General features: G+C 45.6%; 1 protein-coding gene across 7 annotated transcripts in view; it reads right to left on the bottom strand.

Annotated features, from left to right (window-relative positions):
- NLG-5 (neuroligin 5) overlaps window positions 1-23,013 on the bottom strand; it is a 185,658-nt gene that overhangs the window by 80,207 nt on the left and 82,438 nt on the right. For 4 of the 7 annotated variants that reach the window (XM_089072245.1, XM_089072243.1, XM_089072241.1 and 1 more), the window contains one exon: window positions 18,242-18,284. The exons of 2 other annotated variants lie outside the window; for them this stretch is intronic. The gene's annotated coding sequence lies outside the window, so the exon portion shown is untranslated. Of the gene's footprint in view, window positions 1-18,241; window positions 18,285-18,420; window positions 22,964-23,013 lie in introns of those variants that run through there. One more of the 7 variants, XM_089072246.1, reaches the window with a different exon arrangement.

The following is a 23,013-nucleotide window of genomic DNA, read 5'->3' as shown; positions in this document are numbered from 1 at the left end:
AACCTCAGCCTCCTCAGCGCCAGGCGAAGGTCGGAAGCGGCAGTGGATTCTGCCGAGTCTCGTAATAGCAGGAGGATCCACTCCGTAACAGAAGCGCATACGATGTAATACTCTAATGTGTGATTTGTGAAACAATACACAGACACTCGCATGTCACAACGTTTCGGGAGATAATTAGCGAGCGTAAGCAGCGGGCAAATCGAAGGCAATTACGACGCTGTAAATGGTAAACGTGTGTAAATAAAATTAAGATAATCGAAGCTCCATAATTTGGGATTTGGGAATCCGCGCAATTAACGAGCGGCGTGTCGGCGCCGATATAAATTTCGTGCCGTACATCCATCGGCCATCGGTTCCATAAAACGTCCGTTAAACTGACAGGCAACGGCCGCGCGCGCGCGCGCGCGCTTTTATCGGCGAAATTCGTAAATGGGGTTACTACGCGGACGCGCGTTGATGAAACAACCAATTATCTTCCTCGATGCACCCCCCGAGACAATCGAGTTTACGCGGCCGATCATATTTTCGTTCTGTTCTGCGGGGACGTAAGCTTTTTAACGGATTTGTCAATCGCATTCATGTAAAATCATCCGGTCGACGGTATAAATCTCGCTATTGTGCGAGCTCATCAGCGGAATGCATCTCGTTCGCATTAGTCGGCGGCCGCGGCCCTTTCAACCGTCCGCTAACCTGCAGCATTGTTTTTACTTCTGCTTTTAATTAGCCGCTCGCGAGCGTTCAAGTGCCTCAATGGTTTTAGCCAACTTCCCCGTCGCCGGAATCCGTATAAATCCCCTTTATACGTAACATAATGTTAACGGATCAGCGTAGCGCATAGCGCTCGCTGAATAATGCGACTCGACAAAGCGCGAATCTTTCTTCGTTAATATCAATCAGAAGTCAACGCACAATGGCAACAATGGCAACAAACCGGAGTTTTGCGGATGTTGGAAAAAAATTACCCGTCAAAAATGTCAATTTTTTTTTCACGCATCGATAAACGATTAAACAATATCGTTGCGTTTTGACAGCGGTAAATTTTTTTTCGCTTAACGGCCACATCTGCCGCGCGTAACGAGATTAAACGCGGTTAAACAAAAGTCCAAGTTAAATCGGCCACGGTGTGGTATTAAGAGAACACGGTGAAAGCACATTTGCTATGTATCACTTTAAATCTCACTTCGATCACCGGGGCGGTGTAAGTTCGCCGCTCGCGCAGTTTCCCCGCATAGCGGCACAATTGGGAGCGCCGTTGGGAAACTTGGAACTCGTAACAGTTTTACTTTTCGTGGCTATACGCGGACGTATAAAGGGAATGAGTAAAAGCGCTGCGACACACAGAGGATCGAAGTCTAGCGCTCGACTTGATTTATGGCGGGCCGAGACTGGATCTACCAACCAACTAACCGGCACCTTCCAACGCATGCAATTGCATAAAGTCGCTACTAGATAGCGCAAAAGGTAATGGAAGAAAGCGAGGTCTGTGGGGCGAGCTTAAATTCTCGCCTGATTTATCATGACGAAGAAACTCGCGATCGTCGTCGACGAGCGACCACCGCGCGTTCGTTAATTCCGTTAATCGCGGAACGGTTAAGAATATCAGCTCGTCAATCGTGTACCCACGCGAGTTCGAGCGAGAAAAAATGCCGGCCGAACTTGGGGGTAACTTTAATCGATCATAATGAATGCTTGTTCGCCGACCCTCGTAGCCCGGAGGCACGCCGCCCGCATTCAGAAACTTCAGAGGCTCTTCTGTCGTTAACGGAGTTTCGCCTTAACGACTGGCCGCTTCGATAAATTTCAATCCGCCCCCTCGGTCGCCTAGCCGTTCCTACACCTTCTCACTCCCCCTTTCCTCCCCCCCCCCCGCTATGGCGTCGGCCCTATCCATTCGCGCGCGCGCGCGTTCCAAGACCCTACGACGACCCTGGGATGCGCTGTGCAAATATGACCCAAGTTGACCCCGGGACGAAGAACTCTGGCAGAAAGCAAGAACGCTCTCGCGCGCGCGGCCCCCGTCCTAAGCACTCCCCCGGACGCAAGCACAGCCGCCAAGTTTGTCTTTGGTATTAACGGGTTTTGGTATAGAGGCTGCGAGAGCGTGTGCGCGCGCGAGGGCGTACAGCTTTAGTACCATAAATTCCCGGGTACGCGGACTCGCCGCCGCCGCCCGTTAATATCGCCCGCGGGAAAGCGGTTTACGGGAACCACCGTCTAAACCTGCCCACCCCTTTGTTGTATTTACTCCGTATTTACTCCTTTTTCCGGATCGGCCCGGAAGATATCGCGCGCGGGCGCGCGTGTTGCCGGCTAGGTAGGTGGATCCCGGGAAAATAGTATTAAATCTCGATGGCGATGGGGCTTCGTCGTCCCTGTCTCTACCCTTCGCCTACCCTTATTTTATCGTGCTTTTCGTGGCACTATGACCGGGGGTGGCCGGGCGCGGGTGACCCCCGGGCGGACCGCGACAAGCACGGTGATCGATCTATTGTCGACGCAGAGTGAATTAGTATCCTCGATCTCGCGTCCGAACTCGTATCTTACTTCTTGATGTTGACGTGTAAGCGATGGAATACAACGTCGAGACAATAATGAGAAGATATCGAGAATATTACGAGATACCTCGTCAAAAAGTATTGGACGTTTGCGTTAAAAGAAATGCGTTTAGTCTCAAGAATCGAATAAATAATCTTCAAAATAATTCCAGAAAGTATTAAAATAAAGCACTGAGAGATTTTATTATAAAATTTTATTTATGTCAGCTTATTTATTTTAGCTTTTATTATTATTATTATTATTATTATTTTGTATTAATTTTATTTTATATTAGCTTTTATTATTTTTTCAGAATATATATTGGGATATTTTTCTATTTCATTAAATAATCGTATTATGATATTATCTCTCTCTCTCTTTCTCTCTGGAGAGTCGCCATTTTTTTTGTATTTCTTTCAAGCGCAACCTGTGGAAGCTTGCCAGTTATCTCGGTTATGTGTCACTAACGTTAGTTATGTCAACCAGTAGTTACGTCCGGCTCTGGTCAGACCATTTCGCCAGCGCCTTTAAAGCGCGAACGGCGCGGATTACTGTCGGCTAGGGCTGTAAATTGAAAGGAAAATCGCTTCTCGGGAGAGAACTCGCGAGAACTCCGCGCGACTTTCACAATGCTCGAGGAGAGAGAAATAAATTCCACGAGGAATGTTTCCCGTTAAGCTTCCGGCGGAGTAATATCGACGCTATTTATCGTCACCTTCTCGTATAATTGCCGCTTGTAAATTCGCAATACAACCAGAAACGTAATAATTTTACCGATTTTATATTTGCCTCTGGTTTTAATTAACAGTCAGCCACTCTTCGCTGTATCCCGCAGAAGCCTCTTTTGCAAGTCGGGAAATACAGCGCTCGCGCCGCGCTTATAAATACATTTTAAACCGGAAATTGAAAGGAAAAGCGCAGTGCGCTATGTAACGGGTGAGGTGTACCGGCTACCGTGGTACTGGTGGAAAATTTCCTGATACTGTCGGAAGGACAGAGAGGAATAGCCACCCTTTGATAGTTACGGGAGGAGCGGTTATCAAAATGCCCGAAATACAACGTCGCTTGCCGTTGGGATAAATCGGGAGATTATTCCTCTGTTTTACCGTACAATAAATCAGAATCAGATTTCCGACTTTCCACTAGTTTCAATCCAAACGTTACAATAGCGACATTCAAACGTCCGGCACAAAAGGGAACGTCGAAGAGCGTCACCGAAATGCGCGGATGCGCGACGGGGATGTTCGTTAAGGTAACGCAAAACTACAAAAATAGCGCAAACGCTCGGTAACGGAGGAAAAATTGCTACTTGGTAATGGTTCAAGAGCACTTGTTGAACTATTGGAAACCATCGTGACCTTCCACTCGAGGAAAACCAGAAAAGGGCTGACCACCCTTCACGGTTGCGAGCGGTTCGAGTAGCGAAACTCTTCAAAAATAGGTCGCTTTTAAACGCGAAAATAACCCCTCCTCGATGGAATCGATGTACTCCCGGCATCGCAAGTTTACGTCAGAGTGTTTATCCACCCGCTGCCGGGCGAGAGACGAGAAGATTCAATTACCTCCTCGCAACAAATTGCAAAATGGTATAGCGTAAATTGAAGCAGGAGCAACGTGCCGGGCATTAAAGTTGGCCGCTCGCGATTTTGAAAAGCTTGATGCAAAACCATATTTCACTGAGCCGACGAACGATAAAAGAGTAAATTTTTTTTTTTCAGCGATATTCAATTATGAAAATTTGATAACTATCGATTGGGAAAAAGCAGAGCGATTGTAAAAATCTCATGTAAAAGCCGGGCGGCTGTAGAAAATATCTTCGATTATAAAATCGGTTTTCCCATCTTGCTTTATAAAATTTGCTTTGTACGTACAACTTTGTCGTGCGTAATTGTTTGTATAATCCCTCGTAAAAATTTCATTAATTGTACACAACTGGAATCCAGCGGGAAATTGCTGCGATGTCGATCCGAAAGGTACAGACCAACGTTAAAAAATTATATTTTTTTCATTAAATTCGCGAAAACATTTCCAATTTTTCTCTCCGATAAGTGAAGACTCCGGCTTTCACCGACGAAAGGATTAATATTTTTCGACACAATAGCTCGAAGTATATTCTACATAACAGGGCGGAATTGCGTTCTCGAAGCGGGAGGAGGGGAGGGGGGGGGGCATGTGCTCGCTATTCATCGCCGCGGGGCAACGTGGGTTGCGGGAATAATAAAGATTTCGCGAATTTGATGTTTCAATTTGTCGGGAACTCGCGACGGGGAGGGCGAGCGATGGAAGGGGAGGGTGTGTGTGTGTGTGTGTGTGTGTGTGTGTGTGTGTGTGCGCACGCGCGCGCGCACGATTTCATCTTCGTTGTTAAGCGGAGCGATGTAGCGACGACGGCGCGTCGAGCAGGCCGAGCATAAATTGCGGGGAGACGAGAACTGGGGGGGGAGGAGAGAAAAGGGGACAGAAGAGGGCTTAATATCGCTCGTGTGGAAGCCGTTTACGGAAGCGCGGAGGGCGGCGTTCTCCGCTACGTTCTCTTCTCTATCGTTGCCATAGGCTTCCCATATTCGTGCGCTGTTTAGTGTCGCTTACAAGGCGCACTTTCCAGCACGTCGACGAGGCGGCGGTTCTGAAACGCAACGTTGAAAATCGAGAGACAAGTATAAACGCGCGTCGAAAGCGCGGCGTGGGAAGAGGGGTGGAGCCGCCGACGAAGCGTAAAGAAACTTTAGCGTCACTCGTCGTCGTCGCCGACGACTTTACGTGAACGCGCGCCGTGTTATTAATCGTTAGCTCGGAAACGGCACGAATATCGCGCACGAATTCTGCGTCGTGGGTCTCTGTCGTGTATTAAACACGCGACGTCGTATCAACTGTCGGGACTGCCGAAAAAGCGTATAAAATAAATCCTCATATCCGGTACGCTTTTACGTAGTAAAACGTTAAAGCGCGCCGGCGCGCATTCTTCTCCGTTCTCGCGTCCGATAAAAGTCATTTGATAAAAGTCATTTCGTTATCTCGTAATTAAATCGCATATAGAACTGCGCGGAAGCGGTTGCTTATTTATAACAATTATTTATAACGGCGATGCCGTACATCGCATGCCGATGTCGGTCGCGCCGCATGTCATATGGCGAAGGACGATTAAATCGTCGAAATTGCTCGTCTAGCGAGCATGCGTGGTTAAAGATTAAATGTGGTTGCAGATCGGATGCTTTTAACGCAAATCGGTCCCGAATAGCAGGGTCAAAAATAATTCACGTCGGCGCGAGAAGAGCGAGGGGTGTGTGTGTGTGTATATGTGTGTGTGTGTGTGTGTGTGTGTGTGTGTGTGTGTGTGTGGATTTCTCCTGCTATGTATTCGCGTACATATACGTGAGTATATGCATAGAGGCATGCATTTGCCCGAAAGTTTCAGCTTAATTTCATCTGCGGGGTACCAATTGAAAGCCCGTCCGAATCGCCCGCCAGTCATAAACCCCCGTTTCCGCGTTTCACTTGGTCTCGTTTATAAGTGAAAGTACGCACCGCGTCCCGATGGGGGCGGGGGGGAAGGGGTGGGGAGAGGAGAAGGAGGTGAGAATTTCGCGATCGAAAGAAGTGAAAGAGAATGAAAAATTTTTTTTATCGTCACTCGCGCTCATTTTTGATGAAGGAGAAAAGAGAGGGAGTTGTTATTAAGAATTGCATTCCTCCAAATTACTGAAAAAACGCAATTTCTCTCTCGATTATCTCTCGCGGTTCACCCTCGCGAGTGCATTCGGCATCGTTTCGTTACTTTCGTCGCTTGTAATTTCGACAGAATTGACTTTCCGCGCGGTGAGCAGGTCAATCTGTTTTATAATCATTGCGGGGGTATACGATTGTTAAAACTTCGAGATCCATTGGAAAGTTTACGCAAACTTCGGCCGTCGCATTAAAAAAGCGCTGTACAAAATAAACTTGATAATGAATGCAATTCTCTGTTTGTGAGGAAATGTACTTTGAAAGTAATAACACTATTACGGTCGGCGCAATCAGAGCAAAATTTTCAGCAATCCTCCTTTTTTCCTCTCTCTCCCTCTCTCTCTCTCTCCCCTCTTTTACCGAGCTCTCATCGGTCTGGTTTTTCGTCACGATCACGTCCGCCGGGTATACAACACGGCGAACACGTCGCTCGTTAAGAGAAAAATATTTTTTGCAGGTTTGCTCATCGATTTTTATCGATGGACAGAAAAACAGTAACACGCGATTAGTACACCCGCGACTTATCGGAAATGGCATGTAATGTCCGATTCTCGCCCCGAGGGAAGATAATACGGCCTATCAAATTTCGTTTTGCGCCGGAATTACCGAAAGTGCGTACACGACCTGCGTAATAGAGCCGCGCCATGTCGAGATCGCTTCTATGATCTAGCCGTTGCTGTTGTACCATGATATAATGATGCCATCAACTAGGCAGAGGGGGGGGGAAGGGGGGGACGTGCAGCACACGCTGCCCGCTTAATCTCGCGGCTGCGCGAAAGCAGTTTATACTATTTAGAGGCGATACACATACGTACTTAATCACGGCACTCCTCCCCCTGCCTCCCTCCGTGTTTCCGTGTTTCATTCGACGGGAAATTAGCCGAAAAGGAAATTCCGACGCTTTACTGAAGAACCCGTACACGCTCGGATTACCGCGGTGATTAAAATTAAAGCCGGCTCTCTCTCGGTCCGCGCCGCGCAATCGGGAATATTACAGCGAGTTGACCGCTTCGGGTTTTCTGCACGGTTTACGCATAAATATGCGTGTACCACCGGGTACGTACGGAATATATAATGCGGGAAATCATATATCGTCTAATGCATGTACGTCCGCGCGGCTAAACGTATACTCCATTACGCGACGCGGGATTACAAAGTTTTAACTAGCGAAACTAGTTCAAAGCTCCGGCCCGAAACGCAGCTTTAATTTTCTAGCGCGTTAAAGAGGATTAGCCATGGGATCCCCTCCGATAGCGATCACGATAGTATTTCATAAATCCTTTTTAATTATCAACGTGCAGATGCGTCCGCCATGGTGGTCCGCCTCCCAATATTTTACTCGTTGTAATATTTTGCACGGTGTGCTTTTTAAAAAACAAGAAATAGATATTTGCAACGTGATATTTTTCGTAGCGTATATATAACGTTATTATAAACTGGAAAATAATATCCGCGTTTTTTTACCATTTGAAAAATCGTGCGCGCAATATTTGGCATTATACTTTCATATTTTCATGGAGCAAATGTTGGTGCAACAAGATTATTGCGCGGTCAAAAATTCTTGGCGCTTCTGTAAACTGTGCGAGATAACAAGTTTAACGAGTGAAACACTTGAAAGCGGCACAACGGAGAGCAACATGGCGCGACTTTTATTCACTGCGACCGTATTCTTATGGGGAAAAGCGCAGTCACGAGAGAGAGAGAGAGAGAGAGAGAGAGAGAGAGAGAGAGAGAGAGTGTGTTCTCTGGAATATTGTGTGCACGTTCTATTATGCACCGCATTGTGCTGCAATGTGTTATCTTAGTGAACACATGATAAGGACTATCGCCAATTTACCTTCCAGAAATATTCTCGTTATCTAAACTTTGTTCTAATATTTAAGCGATATATTCCAGGTCCATGACCTTAATTCTCTTAATATCAGAAAAATCGGTTTAACCGGTTTAACGCTTCTTAGATTTTTTGAACGTTCACGTGGCCACATATATTAAGTAAAAAATTTTTATAAAATAATTTTATAATATTTTTACAATTTTATAAAATATATTACGACTATACGTATTCGATATTTTCCCGTACAGTCGGAGGATTCTAAATTCTAATTCTATTCCGCTATTCACATTCGCAAATTCAGGAAATCCGTTGCCAATCAAATCTGAAATAACTCCACCGGCCATCGACTGCATCTAATCGAATTTTTGCCATATCGTCCGGTAAAAAGAATGATCCGAAATATTTTACGGAGCGGCGTAGGTATTCCCAAGTGAATGGTCTGACTGTTACGATCCATCCTCATGACGAGTGTAACGCTATTGCGCCGCTGGCTATGTAATAGGGATATGTAATTTGTCAAGGCTGCATTTCTATGACCTCGTCTCTCCACTGTCGCGCCATAATGACGCCATCAAACTCCGCGCGGACGTAAATTCATCGGCGAAGTTCGCGCTTAATTTCGCGCTATGGGGTAGCAATTCGTCGGAGCGGTACTACTGTACCGGCACCCCCCGCAGATTTCCATTTCTACCCCGCCGCGCGCGTCCTCGTGGCGCGTTCAATCCGTTCTAGATTCACCCTCGACGAGTTCTCGGGGTGCCGAGGGATGTGCATACGCGAAGATACATCGAGATACGTCGGGATACATTTCGAACCGCCATTATATCGTACTCATTTTCCATTTTGCGCGACCGTTAAGTGACTGTGTCGGACACACGAGATCGGTAAAACATTAACGATGGCGCTCTCAATGGTAAATCATTAAAATCAATGTTACACGCATCAGTTGCAAAGCATACTCCCGCATTGCAAATCACTCTAATTGCGCGCGTCGTGTAACGTTACACGTGAACGCTTTCGCCGAACGCGTGTTCAGAACGTGATTGTGCATCATTAACGTTAAAGCCGGTCGGAAGCGAGGCGAAAAGCGCGCGCAACTTTGTCGCGCCGCGTGGGCGGCAGTAATGCTGATGATGTAAAGGCGCCATCAAGTATGCGAGCGTAAATTTCGCCGGCGAAGTTTTCGGTCGATATCGTTCACGGGCGTCGAGACTTACGTCGCCTGTTCGTTTTTGATTCATCACCGATCGTAACGTAGCGGGGAACAAAGTTCTGCCGGACCGGAGAGAAAGAGAGAAAAAGAGAGCGAGCAGGCGAGCCCCGAAACGGCTGGAAACGATGTAATCGAGACCGAAAATCCCAGCGTAACGACCGCGAAGAGAATTTCGGGGGATGGGGGATGGCGGATGGAATCGCGCTCCTACGTCTCCCCCTCCCTCCCCCGCTCTCTCTCTCTCTCTCTCTCTCTCTCTCTCTCTCGCTGGAGGTCGTAATTTCCAAATCATTTGTAGCCGATATTCAGATCCGTTTGCTCCCTTCTCCCACCGTCGTGTCTCTGCCGTCAACGGAGCTGTTTTCTGCCGCGAAATCCGCCAAAGCGCGTTCGCCGCCGCGATTCGCTGTGACGATGTAATCAGTTTGCTTCCGGCACCCGTGGCACTCGCGGTACACGACCGATACGATGTAACGAGACCATCGAGCACGCGCGACGTCGACATAAATTCGGCCAAAGTTCTTGCTTAATATCGCCCGCGGGCGGGCGATCGGCGAGAACAGTTCGCCCGCTTTTGAAACCAACACGAAGTTTCCGCGTGTGTTCCGCGCCCGCCCGCGCACGTCCGTCCATTCGCCTCCGCGGTGGCTGGCTCCCTCCTCCCCTTTATCCTTCTCTCGTTACGTCTCATCTCGTTCCGCAGAATTCATGCCCGGAGCGGTGACGTGTCCGCAACTAAACCGCCGACGGAGAACAGGACAGGGACGGAGGCCGGGCTGTACGACGGAACGGAAATCCCAAATACCGGCTTTGCCCGTACGTAGCCGAGACGGAAGGAGCTCCGGGGCTTTGTTAGGAAAGTCCGGGAGAGGGCGAGCGAGCGAACAAACGTACACCCGTATATACCCCGGCCATACGCAACGGATATATATTGAGATACCTGCAGCCTTGCGGTCTCGCGAGGCCTCCGTCGTTTGTTTGGCAACCGATATCCGATGGCACGCTGTTACTACTGCTGCTGCTGCTGCTGCTGCTGCTGCTGCTGCTGCTGCTACAACCGTGGCAAGTAACGGCTTTGTCGTTGATTCGGTGAGACAGTACCGGGAATAAGGGACGAGTTGCTCTGTCGTGTGTAGCAGGTCGGGGGATTTTGATCACGACGACCGAGATTGTTCCCCGCGAATGGAAAGACCATCATACGAAAAGATAACTGAGTGAAGAAATGGAATGTAATTCTCTCTCTCTCTCTATTTATTCCTCTCAATAATTTGACAGATGTAAGATTTATAGAGATACGAATTAATTGAATAAAAGAGAGAAATGGCGAAATTAGACAAGTCGTTGAAATTTATTTATATGAATGTTTATAGATCAGTAATATCATCCGAGCAGATATTGCGTCACTCAGACTTTGTCTGCGCCCGATAGCTTCGATATCGGATTTGTGTCACGTTAAAACTCCGTCGAAAATTCACAGCACGTATTCTCGTCAATTAATAGTTACTTGACGGCGCGACACAGAACTGCACTTTCTAGACGTTTATATTGAAGCCGTAACTTCAACAGATTCCCGAAGAGAGTATCAAAGCTTTAATCAAGTAAAGATCTCGGTAGCTCGTAATATTATTCATGCGCAATAAATTTAATACTGTTGCTCGAGTTGCTCAAATATAAAATCGAGTAATCTGTTTACGAGTACAAGCAGAAAGAAAAAAAAAAAAAAAAAAAAAAAAAAAAAAAAAAAAAAAAAAAAAAAAAAAAAAAAAAAAAAGAGGACTGTCTCCTGAGCTGATGAATAAAATATTAAACGAGATTACGAAAAATTAGATGCGAAATATATAAATACACGACAAACGGTGGAGTTAGTCAATTTGTCATTTTGCTTATTACCGAGGCGCATCCGGGAAAGAAAACGGCTCCGCCCAAGATAGATATATAAGCTAAATATTGTACTTTTCACGGATAGGAGGGGAGGAGGAAAGGAAGAGAAAGAGATGCGGAGAAAGAATAAATTAAGCCAGTTCTAGCGAGTGCTCTTTCCCGAGAAAGATGAAAAAGTTAAAACTTCAACCATCCTGCGCCGCGTAGTCGCCGGCGCAGTCATACAGTGTTTAGTTTAGGCAACTTTAAGTCCAAGCACTTCAAAGAGACAGCGTCAGCCAGAAATTACCGCGTAAATTTCTCAGATAGAAGCGCCATGTATACGCGAGTGTGTACGGCGAGTGTCGCATACATATTCGCATGTGTACGTGGCTTGCGTGATAGATACTGGATACAAGATATAATATATGGGATACCCGTCGACTCGCCTGGAGAATTACGATATTGTAACCAAGTATCATGCATAAAATCTACGGCTCGTATTGCTCTACGGCTAGAGAAACAGCGAGGGAGAAAGAGAGAGAGAAAGAAACACGTCGACCAGAAACTCTTGATTGCATGCAAAGCTTAGTGACTATTTATATCGAAAAGCGAGCACGTGGAAAACTTAATCATAAAACCGACAAAAACCGGTCTATCAACGGATCTTCACGAAATTAATAAAATTCTGTTTTCGATTAAAAAATGTAGTAATTTTTTTCAAATTGAATAAAATACATACCAATTTTTTTTTTAACGAGTCGCGTGAGATAATAAGAGCATTTTTCTCCAACATTTATTCATCTCATCTCTTTTTTTACCGCCCTGATCAATAACGCTCCCGGGGGAGTCCCTCGGAAAATTCTAATCCTGCGAAATCACCTAAAAATTATCATTAGTCCCCTGGAACGTACCCGTATAAAGGAGCATTCATTTCGGAACGCGGCGCGCAAGCCGCGGCCGTTATTCCGCGACAGCTGTCTTTATTGCCATGGTGAAGGATGTGGACTTAGCTTAACGGAGTGTTCCCCTTCCGTTTGTAGGATCCACCGCGTTTCCCTACCGCGTTTCTTTCTCACCCTCCCGCGCTCGCGTTCTTCCTTCTTTTTGTCCCCCTTCGTTCATCCCCCGCGCCGCCACCGTCGCCCTTTCCTCACGGCTGCGCCAACAAAGAAAGCGGGTAATCTGCAAACGACTCGGCTTATATCTAACGAGGCGGCGCATTAGTCGCGGCCGGTGATCTGTATGCGAGGATATTGCGAGCGATGCCGGCTTTATTTACGGCGCCGCACGCCTCCCCCCCCCCGCGGGGGGTGCGGAGGCGCGCCCCATGATGTCCGCCGCGCGGAGTGCCGTCGCCACTTAAGCGCCCCGGTGTGCACAGCCCCGCGGACGTATTTCTTCTCGAGCAGCTCGTAATTTCGCGCGCCGCTGCGACGAGAGCTCGCCGGTATCTACTGAGAGACCTCCGAGGGGTATCGCGATATTATTCCATGTTTGTTTTATGAACGCCGAGGGACCGCGCGCGCGCGCGCGCGCGCGCTTCCCCGCGTCGAAACATCTCGGGGAAATGATCCAATTTGCCACCGATAACCATCGTTACGACACCATCGTGTCACGACATCGCCGTTTCATCAACAGATTTCTTCGAATAATTTGGGTTAGTTTCTCTAATGAAAATTTAAGGAGACCTCCCAAGTTTTGCTCCGACATTGTATAAAGTTGTGGTACAGAAGGATTCTAAATAAATGCGAGAAATTTTGAGAGATGATTCTTTGATGAAAATTAAGGCAAGTCTTTTATATAAATACATCTTTCCCTGAGGAGTTGCACTCACCTCCTCCAAAGAGGGAGGTGAAAATTAGATTTTTATTTTCTTTTTCAAATTTTAAAAACATGAAATTTGGCAAACATTTTCCACTAATGGAAAGGATGCTTATCAATATTTTTTTAATTCTATCGTATCGTTATAAAGAGATAAAACTAGCAACTCCTATTCAATTTTTTAGTAGAACTTTTTTAACGTCGGATTATAAAAAGTTGAGTTTTAGGATAGAATAAAAAAGCAAGCGAAAAGAAATTATAGTAAATGTTGAAAAAGAAGAACAAAACAACACAAAATTTAATAAATGTTGGAAATGATCGCTCCCAGCCATATAATTTTCGCTAATTTTACGCTTTTCCGTTTCGAAGAGTGTACTCCTCAGGGAGGAACATAGGAATACGTGATATGAAAATCTCTCTTTTATTTTCAAAGAATCATCTCCTAAAATTGCTTGCACTTATTTACAGTCGCTTCCTGTAAGAATCAGTGTTTTAACAGACTAAAATATCACGCAGCATAGATACGCAAATAAATTCGGGGATTTAACACAAAAATATTAGCCTACTCGCGCGTCTTGTTTCAGCCAGTTATTGTAGGATTGTTATCACTCGCACAAAATCGCCTATCTATTCCACCGAAATCCACCTCCGGCCGGCTGTAGATGACGCACAGTTATCACATAAAAAGGTACAGAAGCGGAAGCGCTTTTCCCGCGTTCGCAATTTTTCCATTTTGTATGGTCCGACGATCGGCGCGTTGATGACATTCGCGCATACCTTTTCCCCTTTTCTCCCGGTCGTCCCCCGCGAATATTGGAAAACCCGATTCGGCATTACTCAATTCGGAATCCCGGATCCTCCGGTCACCATTCTAATCGCGTAGTTTGCGTTTGTTCGAATTGAAACGCTAACACGGTGTTATCGGATAAGTATTAACAGCGCCGTGAAATTTGGACGCGACTATCATTGGCTTTCATTCAGCTGTCACGATATTCGATCAATTTTCAGAGAGAGTGAGAGAGAGAGAGAGAGAGAGAAATAATGTGAAATAAATAAACGTAGCACCTTCCTTCCCTCTATATCTGAGAATATTCAATTTCTCGAACGCGCGTTATACCGAAATCAATGTCTAATTCAAAACTTCCCGACCGTGTTGATCACTCCGGGTATCAAACCGATTGTGTTCGGGTTCGCGCTCGAGGAGTTCCGAATACCCTCCACGGATTCGCCGTACCGATTCAAGTCCCGATGAATTCCCGGTTCCGTTGTGACGCAACGCCGCGACACGATATTCCCAAACACCGTTCATCGATTCGCGCGACACTCGCGCGTTTCTCGCGCATTTTCTCAAGATCCGATTTGCCCGGATGCTCCAAGAATCGCACAATATAATGCCGAGGATCTTCCCCCCCCTCTCCACCCCACGCAGGCCCTAAATCGCGTGGCACCATGATTAGCCGTGGAATTTGTGCGACGACCGGAAGCTTCGGGGCGGAATGTGCCACCGTGCCACGAGGAAGTGGTGGTAGATGATAGTTGCAGAACGAGCCGGCCAGCGCGTAACTTTTTCCCCCGTTTCAGATTTTATCGCGTAAACCCGGGACACTCCGCTCAGAAGTTCGGGGCTTCGGGCAACTGTTCTGTTGCTCTGCACCATTAGAATTTATCCGAGGCGAACTAAATAGGTGCTGCCTAATAGTTCGGAGGTACTCTCCGGCACGTATATCCTTGCAGGGATCTCTCCCCGTCTCTCTCTCTCTCTTTCTCTCTCTTTCTCTGCCCATCTTTCTCTGTCCCTCTTTCTCCTAGTCTCTCCTATCCTCTTCGCTCCGCTCGCCAAATCGTTTAAAGTAATTGCACTACGTTATGCAACGGCGAACCGACCGATGCCGTGTTGGACACGCCCCTAGGAAAAATTGGATTGTATCGCGGAAATATTTAATCGTACAACGAAACTGGTCGGGTCGTCTTTTAAATATATCACGGTACGTTCAGATCAAACAGCGCAATGTGCTTTTTCCTCGAATACTCTCGCGAGATTCGATGTCCGGAAATTTCTCATTTTTACACCATATTCGCTGATTGAAATAAAGTATTACGTTCTCCCTCGTGTGCTACGATGAAATGTAAAATTTCGAAATTTCAACGGAATTTATGTTTAAAATAAAATTCGTTTAGATTTTTCAAGTTTTTTTTTACTTCAGCTCGCTGCAATACGGAATGCGTACTGGCGAAGGAAAAAGGGAATCGGCTGAAATACAAGAAATTATAAACAGTTCGGCAACAAGAGAGAGAGAGAGAGAGAGAGAGAAGGGGCATCGCGCGCTACATAAAATATATTTCCTAAAATTAATTTGAAATCCGACCGGTATCGAAAGAGAGTCGTGGGGACGTTATCGTGCTTCCCGCGCGCGCGCGAGGAAAACGGATATGCTTCTCGCGCGAAATCCCGCAAAAGCGTTTTATCAGCTACATTATTCTGCATTTGTACGAAACTGGTTGGTCAGCCGCGATCTCACTTAACCGTGGAAATCTATGCATACGTTCCGCATGTGCGCTTAAGATACGTGCGTTATATTCCGTTGTCGCATATGTTGCAGTCATTACGTGATGTACGGTAGGAAATACGGGAAATTTCGGCCTAACGGTGTAAAGCAACGCTGATGCGTCTGGCAGCCCCCCCGACGAGGTCGCAATTCCCATAGAACCGGAGCACGTTCTAAAACGGAAACGCTACGCTTTGCTTAGAGTTAGGGAGAGTTGCTCCTGGGCGTCACGTCGGCGCCAGATATTTACGATGGAAAGAACCTCCCGAGCGGGGCCACGCTCAATGGAGCTGTAAGGAGGTTACGACAGCAGTAAACTCCGATCAATTTCGTTTCGTTGTTCCCCGTGTAACGTTGCAAAGAGCGGAGCAGTAGCGGGAGTTAGCAACTTCGATCCCTTCGGCGTCGGCCGCTAAATCGAATGGAACATTAAGGTGGCTGCGGGTTTTGTGTACGGAGTTAATACCTCCAACGATCGGCGAACGATCCGCTTATCGAGACACGCGAAAATAATAAAATGAGCTGACGTAAAAAAATATCAAATATCTGTCACATTAAATTGATTTGTTTTCATAGACAGCGCATATTTCTTTTCACCGTAGTACTCGAGATCGGTCGACGTGATATTTAATCGTATTATCGTTAGATTACGTCGTTATTCGGATTTAATGACACTTCCGTTCGGCATGTCGCAAATTTCGAAGTACCTGTCAAATTTGTCGTAACCATAAATCCCACTTCGGAAACGCGCTCGTCGCGACGCCGCGTACTGCAAATATCGGCGAAGGAGCTAAGAATTTCCGGGAGGGGCGACGGCTGAATCTAAAGTTTCTTTACGTTGGGGCGCGTAAAAGCGCTATTTTAAGACACGTACGTGCCGCAGAAAATGCGCCGCCACTTTCACACCTCGCGAGAGGGCCCACCATCGTCGTCCACCGGTCGTCGTCGTCTTGGTCTCACAACCTCTACGACCACATCGTGAAAGCGAATAAAAGCACGTCCGACGTTTCGTCTTTCGTTTAAACGAAACCACCCCTTTTCGCCTTTTCGGGAGCGAAACTTCGATCGCGAAAAGACAGCTCGTAAAAACAGCCGCGCGCGCCGAAAATTCACCTCGATTCGATTTCTACGTCGCCCGCGGCGTGGAAAGATCCGTGGAAAAAGTGCCAGGCATCTGTCGATCCATCGGACACCGGCGGCTGGCGACGCGATGATTCATTCATGTTTACCCCGCGCGACATACGACACCGAGCAAAAAGACAAGTGTATGCGTGTGTGCGTGTGTGCGTGTGGTGTGTGTGTATGTGTGTGTATGCGCGCAGATGCATACGTCGGTTCGACGTGATGCATCGCGGTTTTACGCGTGACGATAAACGGCCCCGTCGCGCCCGCGCCGCGTCGGGTTCTTGTCGCGAGTAGAGATTATCTGTAATGCCTGCGTAAACTGCGCGCGGTTTTATCAGCGTTATTATCAGCCCCTCGCCTGGAGAGACCGAGGCGCTTTTTTCACACCGCGCCGCTAAAGCATCGTCGCGATGAGTTTTAACGTGAGGGAACTTAAGGCCGAGTCGAGGGTCGGGCATTAAAAACTTCATTATCGTCGATTGTTTAAATAACGTCGCGAGTACTTTTTATTGATGAATTACAGATATTTTTAATTTAGGCGTACCGGCCCGCGCTTCGCCGATATTTTAGTATTTAGCAATTTTATATGCGAACGACATGTTATGTATTTAGCTAGAGCTTTTAAACGGATTACATCGTGCTTGCTTTCGCGATCGTATTACGTATCTGCAAAAGTTTTTACGAATTTACGGGTCGATGAGTGCGATGTTAATGACATTCCCATTAGCAGCCCTGAACGGCTCAAGTTAATACAACGACTTAAGTTTGTTCGATAATTACGTTCGTACGTGACAACATATCGAGTTAGCTAAAGGAGCTTCCCCAAGATCAAGCGCCTGATATTGGAAAAACTTCTTAAAAGACTGATAACTAAAGGATATCTTGTAAATTTCATTTTTCACGAAACACACGTGCGCTCGATATTCGGGGGCTGCGAAGTTTCGAAAATTGACAACATACGACATACGAGATAAATTTGTCTCCTTGCGAAAGAAGTAACTTGTGATAAAAGCAAAAAATAGTTTCAATAGCCGTATCGAATCATGCGATGAATGAGCTATAAAAGATTACTTTATAAAACACAATGCAATTAAAAAAAAAAACCTGTTATATCTTTGCTTCTAATGAAGGCCAAATCAGACTTCAAATTTTATTTCGCAAGATTAAAATTGCGCAAAATATATAATTAAAAATATTAGTAATTTTTCCCTAATATGTTCTATTCACGCTATAAAATAAATGTAAATATTTTCAGATCTTCGTTCAATGTCCAAATGCGTCAACAAATAATGCTTCGATATAAAAAGCAAGCTTTTTACGTGTCGCCTGATAAATCGATAAGCACATATATTTTATCCAGGATTAAATAATATACAACTAATCTGTTTTAGCTCATCCACTTTAAAATAATGGATCTGTAAGATCTGTTTTATTTACCCGCAATATTTTTATTTTAACTTTTGTATGCTTGATACATACATGTGACATTCATACGTCTACATCACACGTCTTATACATCTCTGATAGAATTTTCATGGATCCATTACGTCATATTAAAATCAAGCGTGATACATCACTTACCGAGGCGACGCGCAGCAGCGGAGATGTAACCAGGAATTTCAATCTGTAAAATACAAATACAAGCGAATTAAAGCATCGGAATTGCAATTAAAAAAAATAAATAAATAAATTATCGGCCGTATGTGTAAAATGATTATACACGATTATATCTGTACAAGAACAGTAAATAGAATATTCACCTCACAGTTGTTCCGCCGTTGCCCGATGCCTCTCCTAGGCCTCCTCCTCCTCCTCCTCCTCCTCTCAGGTATTTGCACCGCAGGTTTGTTGCACTCACACACACACACACACATACACACACACACATACAACACACGGTTAATTACGATCGCGCTCGTGCTAATCATCCGAATCCGACGATCGCGCGCGGTATTTTACGCCACACTCCCGCCGATATTAATCCCGTACTCGAGCCTCCGAAACACAAGCGGAACATTATTAAAAAGTCGATATATTATCCGTGTGCATGCAGAGGGCTTTCACGTCATTCGGATTATTAGGTTCAACAATTCGCGCGTATTATACTCGTGTTATACACGTGTGTTCTCTCTTTCCGAAGACGAGCCGACAGATTTCATTCAAGTTAACGAGAGAGAGTTGTGTACATACACAGCGCGAAAGGAAAAATTTCGTTCGAGCACATCTCGAACTTAAAAAATTAATTAATTATTTCCCGTGCAAATAAATGGGAAGGGAAATTGGCGATTCCCATCGACTTTTGTTTCGAGTCGTACGAGACGTTTGCCACGCGGCATTCACGTGCGTATCGCCGCAATCGTCCGTTGTAATTAGCTGAATCGCACGAATCGAGGATCGTTAATTGTTCGACGATCGCGAGGAATATTCATGCGAGGGGCAGCGACCCTCGCTACCACCCCGCTTGCTTGCCTGCGCAAGACTAACGGCGAACGAAGGCCGTCCTTGCGTACACAACATACCATAACGCCGCGCACCAAACAACAAGCGCGCCGAGCGAGTAAGTCAACAAAGTCACGGTGAACTATGAAATATTTCACTCGTTACCAAACAAATGTATAACGAATAATCCTGAATACGCGAGTCAAAGTGATTTCGACGGTCTGTTACGCGTCGAATAAAATCCTAACGCGCCAAAGATTTGTCTTACCTAGATCGAACATATATTTACATCGAGTCAATTTATTATCGTTACGCTAAATTTTTCCGTCCCGAGAGAAATAATGATTTTAACGAGCCGAGAATTTCTTTTTTGCTTTTTAACAGGAGAAAATTCAATCGCCGCGAGGAAAAGCAGTGGGCTATCTCTTTTTTCCTCGATTTATTAAAATTGCACGATTAATATCATTCTTCTGAGAATGAAGCTAGGAAAATTTTAGAGGAAAATTTTAGAAATGATAGTAAAGAATTTTAATTTTAATTTTTTTTTTTTTTATGAAATAAATGCAAACTTTTACTCCTCTTCAAATTTAGAATCAACATTAAATGTCGTCATTCTCTTTAAGCTGAATAATTGAGGAAATTTCTTCTTGAAAATTGGTAGAAAAGTCACATTGGTAAAAAAAAAAAAAAATCAATATGATAATTTCAAGTCTATCTCTGTGACACAAAGACTTTATAACGCAGATTTCTCAGGAGAATTAGCCCCACCGCGTCTGACCGGTTACACGGTGTTACTACTGAATACGGTAAGGGAGTGTCGGGCTGCGGGCGCGACAAAGTCAACGCGGCGACGGCATCGGCAGGCAAGCAGGTGGCAGGTAGGTTGGCTGACGAGAGCGAATTACCACCACGAGACCCGATGGTTTTCCCGGTGAATGTTCGTTGCGGCACTTCGACACCGTGCGAGCCCGGAGTCGGGCGATGTAAATGGGCCCCGACAATCGCGAAAGCAGGTCGGCCGCGCGTATATCACTCCCACGGCGAATATAACCGGCGACACGCGGAACGAAATAACAGTCGCGCGGGAAAGTGTTGGTGCAACAATGCGCAACAACTTCGTCGTTTCGTAAGTAGCTTCTGATTACGTATGCTAATGAAGTTCCCGCGCGCGTCTCGTGCGCCTGTCGCCTCCTGTTAATTGGAGACACAGAAATCTAATTGTAAGCGCGGTTAGAAAATCAGGATTACTCGCGGCGAATGAATTATGAGGAAGATAGGGGAGGGGGGAGCGAGGGAGGAGGGAAGGAGGGGGAGGGGGTGCGGGGTCAGGATAACTTTCTAAGTCGCGGGGGTAACTCGTAAAGATTAACTATACTATACTAAGATTAAACATACTTTGCAAGTTAATCTAGGGAGAAACCGTAAACGCCACAACACGCTGGAATAAAGTTAAGGGGCGAAAGATCCACTAGAGCGAGCTACTCTACATTTCAGCGACACTTCGTTCCTTCGCGAAATGCACGATGAGATAGTCTCCTTCCCCTCCCTCCCGTTCTCGCCTTTGTGTCGCACGACTTGTGCGCGCGCCCTCGGCGCCTTATTCCCGGGATATAATTGTTTCAGAACAAATGAACCAGTCCTTGTACCACCTCTCTCCACCTCGCCTCGTAAGAAATTAAAAAATTTCAGTGGCTCGACCTCGACGTTCCGTCGCCCGACAAATTGCCACCGCGACGAACGTGACGGCTCACACCAAACGCGCTTTCAGCTTGACGGGGAGAGGAAAAAGGAGAAAAGCACGGACACTCAGCTAAACGAGACCCCTTTGACGGAAATTGGAAGGGGAAATTTCGTATTTAAAAGTAACCGCAACTCCGTGGAATTTCAAATACCTCACTCGCTTTTCTAATTGCAAATAATTCATAACGAAGAAAGTCTTTTAAGAAGTGAATTACCACAGTCGATCCTTGTATCGTTAGAAAAAGAGAAAAAAAAAAGAATGATTTTTCTTCTCTTTTGTATTTAGATATTTTGATAAAATGTACTCTTTGACCGACGTGTATTAACGACGAAGAGATGCGACGCATTTTTTCGATGTGATAATTGTTGATCCTTGAGACTAACGTGTTGGCGGACGCGTTATGCAAATGCGGCTCAGACGCCACGTGATATTTTCATGATGCGGATTCAGCCGACCGCACAACTAGCCACCATATAGGAAGCCATAATATCGGTTAAACGAGTTTGTCTCGTCCGCCGTCCGCCGGCTGTCCGCAAAATCTGCAAATAATCCTGTGACGATCTCTCCCGCGGCAAAAGAACCGTGACAAATCGCATTCGTGTTTGATGACATTTGTGTGACAAGCATTTTATCTCTATGCCGGTGGTCGTCGATGATCGACCTATACGTCTAATCTTTAGCACTTCCCGAATTAGCCCTCTATTTGCGATTGAATTCGATTTGATTCGCCATCATGATACACGCGAGATTTCTCCATTACTAATTAATTATTGACATATTTTTGGTGATCAAATTCTGTCGCAATCGAGCCGTCGATTATCCCATCAATTATGGATTAACGGGAACTCGCGTTATCGTAAATCCGTGCAATCCAGGCAAACCTGATCAGTGTTGATTACATTGCGCGACAACATCTTCAACAAGCGGCCGATCATTTCCCTTTTGCAGCATTTTATTATCTTCAATTTCAGCGTCAAACGACATATAGAATATTCCATTTATTTGACACCGATATTTCATGTCGACCAATTTTCCAGGGTTGTATAAAACTAAATTTTTTGTGTCACGCGACACAGTTATTTACAACAGTCACGTGAAATATACACACCACACACACACACACACACACACACACACACACACACACACACACACACACACACACACACACACACACACACACACACACACACACACACACACACACACACACACACACACACACACACATATCGACGTTTCCGGGAAAAAAGATATCAGAGTTTAGCGGATCGAAGTTTAGAAAATCGCGTTTACTCTCGCGTTCAGCATTTTTCTCGACAAACGTGTCGAATGAATAACGCGATGGTAAAAAGGTTCTTCGACCATGGCAAAAATTCCTCTGTAATTTGCCGCGCACAATCGTTATTATGAGTGAGTTTGCTGTATTTTACATATGTACACAGCCGCAGTTTTCCATGTTATTAAATTTCGAAATGTGGGCCTCGCATTTCCATCAATTTTTGCGATAAAACTATATATTTTCTGAAACGCGAGCAACTACCGCGCATAATATTTATTATTATTCTCATGAGCGCTCATAAAATCGTAATTACCGTTATTATTAATACCTTTATAATAATCATTGTGGAACACTCGCCGATTGCAAATCGCAAAATTTCGAATGATTAATTATTCCGCTCGCTTTTACCGCGCTCGGCAAAAGCTCGAGTCAAAGTCATTTAATTCACGAGCGACTGTGTCGACCGAATAGTCGATCGATGCAATTCTTTTCCCATTCTAGGCTCAAGCTTTAATTCGTAGATAAGCCTCGGGTATACATAGAGATACATACATACATTTGCGTACATCCACCGATATACATCTAAATATCCGCCGGCGCGGCTTAGCTCGCGGAGCGCGGCATTCATTTTGAAAAAAAAAAAAAAGGGTTAAGTCTAAATTGATGGAAACGCTCCGAAGCTGTTAGCGAGCTGTTTAATTTTAACGTTCGTAGAGCTTTGCATCGCGATGCACCGTTCCGCGATGCAGTTCTACCGTCCTTAAATTCTCAATTCCCATTTTTCCCATTCGTTCAAAACGCTCGCGAAGTGCTCTCTTTTTTCTGCGTAGATACGCGGCGTGCCTTGATTTCATTTGATACGACTGTATCGAATTTAAATCAAGTTTTCAA

The sequence above is a fragment of the Pogonomyrmex barbatus genome, unplaced genomic scaffold, assembly GCF_055798465.1.
Source record: "Pogonomyrmex barbatus isolate J1 unplaced genomic scaffold, ASM5579846v1 scaffold13, whole genome shotgun sequence".
In the NCBI taxonomy this organism is placed as follows: domain Eukaryota; kingdom Metazoa; phylum Arthropoda; class Insecta; order Hymenoptera; family Formicidae; genus Pogonomyrmex; species Pogonomyrmex barbatus.
The sequence above is the reverse complement of the archived record's forward strand: the minus strand, read 5'-3'. Positions and strand labels throughout refer to the sequence as shown.